At 40.3% G+C, this 10,355-nt stretch overlaps 1 non-coding gene across 1 annotated transcript; it reads right to left on the bottom strand.

Moving 5' to 3' along the window:
• Nucleotides 1-9,744: 9,744 nt before the first annotated feature.
• LOC144381680 (U4 spliceosomal RNA) lies at nt 9,745-9,880 on the bottom strand. The gene has a single exon (XR_013447453.1). It is a non-coding gene; the product is annotated as a U4 spliceosomal RNA (small nuclear RNA).
• Nucleotides 9,881-10,355: the final 475 nt, after the last annotated feature.

The following is a 10,355-nucleotide window of genomic DNA, read 5'->3' as shown; positions in this document are numbered from 1 at the left end:
ATGCGGAGAAAGGGGAACCCTCCTACACTGTTGGTGGGAATGCAAGCTGGTGCAGCCACTCTGGAAAACAGTATGGAGGTTCCTCAAAAAATTGAAAATAGAGCTACCATATGATCCAGCAATTGCACTACTGGGTATTTACCCCAAAGATACCAAAGTAGGGACCCGAAAGGCTACGTGCACCCCGATGTTTATAGCAGCAATGTCCACAATAGCCAAACTGTGGAAAGAGCCAAGATGTCCATCAACAGATGAATGGATAAAGAAGATGTGGTATATATATACAATGGAATATTATGCAGCCATCAAAAGGAATGAGATCTTGCCATTTGCAATGACGTGGATGGAACTGGAGGGTATTATGCTGAGCGAAATAAGTCAAACAGAGAAAGACATGTATCATATGACCTCACCGATATGAGGAATTCTTAATCTCAGGAAACAAACTGAGGGTTGCTGGAGTGGGGGGTGGGGTGGGAGGGATGGGGTGACTGGGTGATGGACACTGGGGAGGGTATGTGTTCTGGTAAGTGCTGTGAATTGTGCAAGACTGTTGAATCTCAGATCTGTACCTCTGAAACAAATAATGCAATATATGTTAAGAAAGAAAAAAAGAAGAAGAAGAATGTAGCAGGAGGGGAAGAATGAAGGGGGGGAAATCGGAGGGGGAGAAGAACCATGAGAGACGATGGACTCTGAAAAACAAACTGAGCGTTCTAGAGGGGAGGGGGGTGGCAGGATGGGTTAGCCTGGTGATGGGTATTGAGGAGGGCACGTTCTGCATGGAGCACTGGGTGTTATGCACAAACAATGAATCATGGAACACTATATCTAAAACTAATGATGTAATGTATGGGGATTAACATAACAATAAAAAAATTAAAAAAAAAAAAAGACAAATCCTCCTTGAAGACATGTCAATTGAGCAAAATCTTAAATGTTTCAATTCCTGAAACTCCTGAGAACCAGTTCATGAAACCTCTATAGATTCCTTTGCAAAGCCAGGTGTGGGTTCTGAGTAGTAGAAATATTTTACAGTTATCAGTTCATTGGCCCATGTGCTTTTTACCCCCATTCCATGTCATTCCCTGTAGGGTAGAGAAAATATGATAGCTCTTAAGGACATACATTGGAAAAGGTAATAAAAAGCAATGCTGAAAATGTATATATCTAAATACATATTTCTTTGCTCTGTCAGCTAAAAGGGGCTAGAAGCAATGATGCCCCAGTAGCCATGAGCACAACTAGTGCCCAGATCCTGGCTTCTAATGCCATTTTCTAATCAAAGGAACCTGACCCCTTTGCAGAAATAGCCGATTCTCTTATGGCTGAGGCAGGAAATATTGAAGATAATCCAGGGCATCTTGTAGTGTCAGTAAGTAAAGAATTCCTTAAAATAAAAACAAAAACAAAAGCCCACCTGCCAATCATGAAGGTATGTCCAAGAGATACAGGAACCAATGGAAAGAGCTTCAAAGACCAAATCAAGGGCAATTTGAGCAACTAAAAACATAGTATTATATTGCAACTCAAATTTTAGAATAAATAGTGATATGCTCATACTGATATGGATTAATGATTGATTGAATAAACAAATGGAAGAAAATAGATAAATCTGTACAGAGTAATTTCATATAATTTATGCAAATACTCTGCTTCACCCCTTAAGTGTAGGTTGTACATGGTGACATCACTCCAAAAAGTACAGTGAGAAAGGGCTGGGGGAAAGTAACTGCAGGGGAGAAACTCGACAGACACGACCTCCACCAGGTGTTCAAGTCAACATCAACAGTGATGAATCATGGGACGCCTGGGTGGCTCAGTTGGTTAAGTGTCTGCCTTTGGCTCAGGTCATGATCCCAGGGTCCTGGGATTGAGTCCTGCATTGGGATCCCTGCTCAGTGGGGAATCTGCTTCTCCCTCTGCCTGCCACTCCCTCTGCTTGTGCTCTTTCTCTCCCTCTCTTTCTGACAAATAAATAAATAAAATCTTAAAAAAAAAACAGTGATGAATCATATTGATACCATGCATCCTTGAGATCATGGGAATAGAAGGACTCTTCACCTCTGTGGTCTTCCTCCAAAAACCCAGAATGTCAGTCTCACCATGAGAAAACCATCACAAAAACACAAATTGAGAGACATTCTACAAAGCACCTGACCAGTACTCCTCAAAACTGTCAAGGTCATCAAAAACAGAGCAAGCCTGAGAAATTGTCACAGCCCAGAAGAGCCTAGGGAGACATGAGGACTAAATGTAATGAGGTTTCTGGGGTGGAATTCTGGAACAGAAAAAGGATATTGGGTAAAAATTAAGAAAACCTGAATAAGGTATGGACTTTCTTCATTAATAATGTATCAGTATCGGTTAATTGGAGTTTATTCATTAATAATGTTTTAGCCTTGGCTCATTGGTTGTGACAAATAGAACAGTAATATAAGATGTTGACAATAAGGGAAAGTGAGGATGGGGTATATGGGAACACTTTATATCTTTGCAACTTCTTTTGTAAATCTGTAACTGTCCTCAAATAAAATATTTATTTAAAAAGGGATACAAATGTATGGTTCCTTTCCAGTTGACTCTCTGGTCTCCCCTCCATCACAAAGCTGAGAAGGGCAGGATCTTTTAGGTAGCAAGAAAGAATGGACAGTAAATGCTCTCCTCTTTCTAAGGGACCATCTTTCCTTTCGTAAGAGGCGAGAGGGTCAGCGATACCCCTGTCTGATAGGCCCTTGAACTCTGGAGACGGAAGTGGATATTCAGAAGGGGCAAAGAGTCAGAAGAGAGACAGTGAGTAAGTTCTCAAGACCTAGGATGGCTGGTTACTGTAATGATTGCACTGAAATTACTTTCCATCTAGAATCAAAGTGAGACTTTTTTTTTTTTTTAAAGGTTTTATTTATTTGACAGAGAGGGAACACAAGCAGGGGGAGTGGGAGAGGGAGAAGCAGGCTTCCCGCAGAGCAGGGAGCCCGATGTGGGGCTCGATCCCAGGACCCTGGGACCATGACCTGAGCCGAAGTTCAGACGCTTAACGACTGAGCCACCCAGGCGCCCCAAAGTGAGACTTATTTTTAAATCACCCTTTGCTCTGTATGAGTACACAGTGACGACATATTTATAGTCATAAAAATATAGCAAAAGTAAGAGAGACATATCATCTTTTGTCCACACTTAGACAAACAATGAACATTTAGAAAATTTTAGGTTGCTACTCTCAAGCACTAACACCACCATCTATACAAGCTGCGGCAACCCAAGGCTGAACCCGAAAATGGAACCTCTCTGAGTCAGGGTCTCTGCCCACTGAACCAGCCTGAAGGTTAGCCAAGGTCAAGGAGCAGCTGCAGGGAATGAATCACCGGCTTCCTCTTCTCTAGAAGAGGCACCCAGCCTCCTCGCCGGGTGCAATGCCAGCAACACCGTCTGATTTTTACCCTGTGGACCTGATTTCCAGCATTCAGCTGTGTGTGTGAGCCAGCCCCTGCCTGAGTTCACCCTCTGACATAAAGTATAATTTTTGTCCTGGCAAATTAACCTCATAGGGCCTGATTCCTGTACCCTCTGTTACTATGAAGTACTGCGGCCTGTTACAATGGTCTCTTTCTTTCAAGTAGATTCAGGCCCTTTTCAGGATGCTGGACAGATCCGTAGGGCCTAGAAGGCAAGTGCCCATACTCAAGGGATAATTGCTGGGGAAGCCAGTAATCCTTACTGCCCTCTGGAGGGTTGGGGGCACATGGGGTTTGGCAGAAAGAAATTAGAATCATCAGAGTGGTCTCTCATACTGCCTACACATACTCCTGGAAATAATGCTACCCTCTCTCCCTGATGGGGGTGTCCAACCTCCCACAAGAAACCACTCTGGATATGAGTCACTGTTACTGGTGAGAATGGAGTGCTGGGCCACATTCACTGGTGCAGCATTGTGAAATATTGCAGTTTTCCGCACTGACTGGCATCTGGTCACTCTTCCAAGCCTCTGTGACTAGATGCTCCATCCCCCAGGCTTTGTATCACCCAGTCCTCAGCATGATTCCTAAAAATGATTTATCCTTAAAGATAGATTCAGGGTGATTGTTTTTAATGTTACCTATTGAAAAAAAGAAGAAAAAAGTAAACCTAATAAGTGAGGTACTGATAGCCAAGTGAATAAATAATAATCTGATACTTCAATCATACCAGTTCTTTCTCTCCATTCATGTACTCTTTTGATGATCACTTGCTGATCACTTACTATGTTCTATGGGGAGAGTCTGGGAATGTGATGAATGCGTGCTGGGGACAAATGCTGGGGACACTGTTTGGTGTACAAGGGCAAACATTCCTTACTTTTACAAGGATGATTGAGAGCAGGCTTTCACAAGAAGTGACCCAGGATTCAGGCTGCAGCAAAGCCGTCAATCAGCACAATGGAGGTTGTTGAGAATGAGGGTGGAAAGCAAGAAGGAAGAAAGAGGATCAGCCTTCCCAGCAAAGGGAGCAGCAGCATATACACAGTAAGGGGTAGGAAGCCTGTGGGGTTTGGGGGAGGGTGTTGGGGGAATATGGGGGCAGTGGTGCTAAGAGATAATCAGATCATACATGCCTCCTGCTCATGCTAAGAGACTAGGATATTATCCTGAGGGTGATAGAGAGTTACAAACCAAAGTAAGTAGTGGGAAGGCCTGATTAGCTTTGGGTTTTGCCATGCTCACTTCAGTGGCTGTAAAGAAGGTTGATTTGAGGGGAGTGAGAGCCTGGGAGGTCTACCTTCTGCATGGGGTTACACACTGGGAAGGATCTTCATGTGGTGGTTAAAAACAGGGACTCTGAAGCCCAATTGACTTGCTTTGAATTAACACCTTGGGTGATCTGGATTATGTTACTTCCCCTCTCCATGCCTCTGCTTTTCTAATCTGTAAAATAGGAAAAATAATAGCAGCTACTCCATAGGGTTGTAGTTCATCCATTCATGAGGGCACCACTAGCATGACAAAATCACCACCCAAAGGCCCCATTTCCTAACACCAACACACATTGGCTTGGGATTTCAACATATGAATTGGGAGACAGGGCCACAAGAATTCAGTCTATATAGCAGGAGGCAGACATTGTTTAGAAATAATGGAAAGGTTGCCTGTTAAGTCTTTTCCATATACCTTTGGAAAGATGAGCAGGGGGTAATATTAACGCACCTGAAAAACATCCCTCAGTAAATGATTTTGCAAATTATGTCATCACTGCAACACACAATGTCATTTCCTCATGCTGGACCAAGGCAAGACTGGTCCATCCCTTGCACCACTGCAGAGATTCCTAAATCTGACATCTGATGTTATCACCCTCTGCTTTAAAACAAAGCAAAACACATTTTCTATGACTCTCATTACCTTACGTCAATGCTTCACAGGGCCCATCACCCTCTGGCTCAAACCTACTTCCCCCAGAGGGTCAGTTAATCTCCTTCCATTGAATGCCGACTTCTGTACATCTTCCATTTCAGCAACACTGAACAACTAGCCGTTCCCAGAAAATCCCACATTTTACCACATCTTTGTGCCTTTGTCCAGTATGTTTCTTTTGCCTGGGAATGCCTATCTTTGACTTTTGATTTACTCAGCCTAAATTTCACTTCATCTCTGAAAACTTGTACATTTCTTCACTTCTTTTCTGAGCTCACTTAGTAAAATTCAGGCTACCATTACTTTATCCTGTAATATTTATTTAACTACTCTTTTCTCCCACTACTGTGAGCTTCCTGAAGGTAGGGGCTGTCTGCCCGTTCTGTAGTGCCCAGCCAGAACAGATGCTCAGCACATACTTGCTGAATAAATGAAGTAGTCTGTGGAGGTTGATATTCTGCTCTGGCTTCCCTTGGGTTTTTATAATAATTCAAATGAACAAAGAATAATCAGGCCTCATAACCCTGTGTCACAAAACAACTTAAAATTTTCTCATAGCTTTTGGACCCTCTGACCTAGTTCTGTTCTTTCTGCCTACAACGTTTGAACTCTCCAAAGGCTGGTGTTGGCTCACAGACCAGTCTGTCCATGTGGTCACCATGTGGTGTCTGCCATGTTTACATGCTCCCACTGGAGCTTCATGATGGTGCTCTTCAGGTCTTGTTGAAATCCAAGAGCCAAATGTATCAGGGCACCAGGGGTACAGCTTCTGAGCAGAGCGGGCATGGCCCCTGTGACCCTCTTCTAGAGTGAGTTACCCATGCCTCATAGCAGGTCTTCTTGTGTTCAGGATCCCACAAACCTCTCATAAAAATAGTCTTTAGCTCTCTTATTCCTTTCTCCCAATCCAAAGTTTACTGCAAAATCATGAGTTCTGTGTTCTAGCATCATTGACTCCAAAACCCATGTTCTCTCCACCACCACCTACTGCTTTATAAATCCATGGAGGTGACGATACACACATCTTCCTAAATACAAACACAATTTTTGTTTGTTTGGCCTGAGAACATGTTGGGTAATCAGAGACCAAGTTATATACTTGCTTGAGAGAGTCCATGTGGATTGTCTACCCACAAACTATAGGCATGATGGTCAGAGCTCTGATTGTTTAGGGAACTGCAGTCAAGCCATCCCTAGAGTCTTACTAACACACCAATACTGCTTTTGTCATCGTTGTTGATTACTTTTGTGTGGCTCATCCAATGGGTACCGAGGTCCTCCTCTCATGGCCTCACTCCACAGCACCCAGTGCAAATGTCGATGCCCTTTTCCTCAGTACACTTCCTTCTCTGATACCATAGCCACCTGTTTTTCCCCTTTTATTGATCTTACCTCCTCAGCTCCATTACATGCCTCTCAGGACATTTTCTGCTGCATTTCTAATAAAAATTAGATTCCTTGGGATGATCTGTGTCCCCTTATGTCTTGCTTATCCTTCCAATCTCACTTCAGCTTACTCTTTCATCCACACACTCTATCCTCTGTTCTAGCTACACTAACATGCTAATGACCTTGACCAACTTTTCCTGCCTTAGAAAGTTTGCATGTGCTATTCTTTCTGCCAAGAATGCTTTGCCTTTGTTCCTGACATGCTGTTTCCCTTGAAACTTCACCTAAATGAGATCAATGCATGACCCTCCATTATTTTTTTACCTAAGCATGGCCTTCACAGCACATTCCTAAGTCTGTAATTTCATACTTATTTTCATATTTATTTATTGTTTGCCTGTTTATTATCTGTCTTCCTCTATTAATCTTTCTGCTTTCTGAATTCTGGAGATAGGTCCCATGTTCATTTTGCTGTGCGTTATTTATCTATGCCTTGTACAGAGCTTGCATGGTTGACTTTTTAATAGATATTTGTGCTAAAACTATGCTGACTGTCAGCATATGAATAGATATATATTGCATAAGGAAAGGATACTGGATTCATTCCCATTAATAACAGGAATAAATAATGAATGTCCATTGTTATTACTATCATTTAAATTACTCTGGAAATACCAAGCAAAGCAAATTGAGCATAAGTACATTAGTAAGTATAAATATTATCAAAGAGGAAATAAACATTGGTTTTTGCTGATGATGTTGATGATATGACTACTATAAAAATCCAAGGAATCGAGGAAAATTATACATATATTAGAATTCAGCAGAATCCATAGGCTGAAAAAATAGTTTTTTAAAGTATCCAAATCAATTAGACAATCATAAATATCCAAAAATGTGACATGAAAAGACTCATGCACCAAATCAACAAAAATTAAGATGTTGGGGGGTAAACTTAATGAGAAATTATAGTACCTATGTGGAGAAAATCATAACCTATATACAGAAAATAAAAGAAAATGCTCTCCAATGTCTCCTGAGATTAAGAATTCCTCATATCAGTGAGGTCATATGATACATGTCTTTCTCTGATTGACTTATTTTGCTCAGCGCTGTGAATTGTGTAAGACTGCTGAATCACAGAACTGTACCTCTGAAACAAATAATACCTTATATGCTAAAAAAAAAAAAAAGAAGAAGAAGATGATAGCAGGAAGGGAAAAATGAAGGGGGGGTGAAATCGGAGGGGGAGACGAATCATGAGAGACTATGGACTCTGAGAAACAAACTGAGGGTTCTAGAGGGGAGGGGGGTGGGGGGATGGGTTAGCCTGTGATGGGTATTAAAGAGGGCACGTACTGAATGGAGCATTGGGTGTTATATGCAAACAATGAATCATGGAACACTACATCAAAAACTAATGATGTAATGTATGGTGATTAACATAACATAATAAAAAAAAACAGAATACAGTTAGAAAGAATGCTTAGAAAGAATACAGTTAATGTTATTTTTCTACTTTACTTTTATTTTGCTTATAAAAAAATAATCCATATAGTTAGTACTTGCTTATTTTATTATGACAAAGCTTTATAATAAATTTCTAAAATACAAAAAAAAAAAAAGAAAATGCTATAATTAGAGAGGGCTACCACTGTTTTGGATGGGAAAATGTAGCATTTTAACCTATTGGTTCTCTACAAATTAAAATTCATCTCATCTATTTTCAATTAAAGCCTCAGCAAAATAATTTTGAACAATGACAGAGCTTTGTAAAATGTATTAGAAAAAGTAAACACTGGGACGCCTGGGTGGCTCAGTCGGTTAAGCGTCTGCCTTCGGCTCAGGTCATGATCTCAGGGTCTTGGGATCGAGTCCCGCATCGGGCTCCCTGCTCACCAAGGAGTCTGTTTCTCCCTCTGTCTCTTCCCCCTGCTCATTCTCTCTCTCTCAAATAAATAAATAAAATCTTTAAAAAAAAAAAAAAGAAAAAGTAAACACTTTGTAATATTGAACAAATTCTAACAACAAGACAGATATGGGGAAAGAAGCCTTACTCTGTATTAATATGTGTTGTTTAATATGTGGTAAAATGGAATTAATGTAGCATTAGAAATATAAATTAATGTAACAGAATAGAGAATACAGAAACAGACTCAAGCATTTAATGGAATTTAACATAAAGATGTTACAAAATAATTATATTTGAAAAGGCATAAGCGCATAACCCAAAAAGTTGTGTAATGAACAGTAAGTCACTTTCGGTCCCAGCTCCCTAGCTGTTCAATTTCTTTCTCCCAGAGGCAATCACTCTTCCCAGGTTCTGTTTATCTCTCCACATTTAATTCCCATATATGTAAGTATAGATGCTGAATGTTCTTGTTGTTTGTACACATGGTCCCAAAGTAGATGCTATGCCTCTGTACTGCCCTCCCCTTCCTTTTTCTTACTTTAGTAAAGTACCTTAGAGATTTAGTACACTTAGTAATCACTTAGTAAGAGTATCTTAGATACTATTCCACGTCAGTACTTAGAATTATCTCATTGTTTCTATTGTTATGTAGCCTCCCATTGACTGAATGGCCTGTAAGTGACTCAACTAGTCTATGAATGCTTTTGCATATTTCAGTAGATGTCCCATCATACATACAGTTTCTCTTGTGGATGAAACAGCTGTAGGATACATCCTAGGCATCACTGGGTCTTAATACATTTTGCCAAATTCTCACTAGTGGTTCATATTCCTAACAATGAATTCCTACTACCCCATGCCCTGCCAAAACTGTGATGTAGTAAACTTTTTGAATTTTTTGATCTGATAGGTTAAAAATAGTGTCTTATAGTATTAGTATGCATTTCTCTTAATATGGCTGAGGTTATGCATATTTTGTGATTTTTAAGAAGTTGTATTTTACACATATATTTTCCTTATGGATTTGGATGAGTCTTTATGTGGTAAGGGACTTAGTCCTTTATGTTTTATGAGTTACAAGTATTTTTCCCAGCTTATTATTGGTCTTTGACATAGGTTTTTTTTTTTCCAATTAGCAATAATTGTGCCTCGGATAAACTTCACTGGCTATAATACAGTCATGTGCAAAGCTGAAATAGGGTTTATTTTTTTATTGATCCTTTTTTTAAATTAACATACAATGTATTATTTGTTTCAGGGGTACAGGTCTGTGATTCATCAGTCTTACACAATTCACAGAGCTCACCATATTACATACCCTCCCCCATGTCCATCACACAGCCACCCCATCCCTCCCATCCCTCTCCACTTTAGCAAACCTGTTTGTTTCCTGAGATTAAGAGTCTCTTATGGTTTGTCTCCCTCTCTGGTTTCGTCTTGTTTCATTTTTCCCTCCCTTCCCCTATGATCCTCTGTCTTGTTTCCCAAATTCCTCGTATCAGTAAGATCATATGATACTTGTTTTTCTCTGATTAACTTATTTCGCTTAGCGTAATACCTTCTAGTTCCATCCACGTTGTTGCAAATGGCAAGATTTCATTTTTTTGATGACTACATAATATTCCATTGTGTGTGTATATGTGTGTATATATATATATATATATATA

Source organism: Halichoerus grypus, chromosome 4, assembly GCF_964656455.1.
Source record: "Halichoerus grypus chromosome 4, mHalGry1.hap1.1, whole genome shotgun sequence".
Taxonomy (NCBI): domain Eukaryota; kingdom Metazoa; phylum Chordata; class Mammalia; order Carnivora; family Phocidae; genus Halichoerus; species Halichoerus grypus.
Note: the sequence above shows the minus strand (reverse complement) of the source record. Positions and strands in the feature narration are given on the sequence as shown.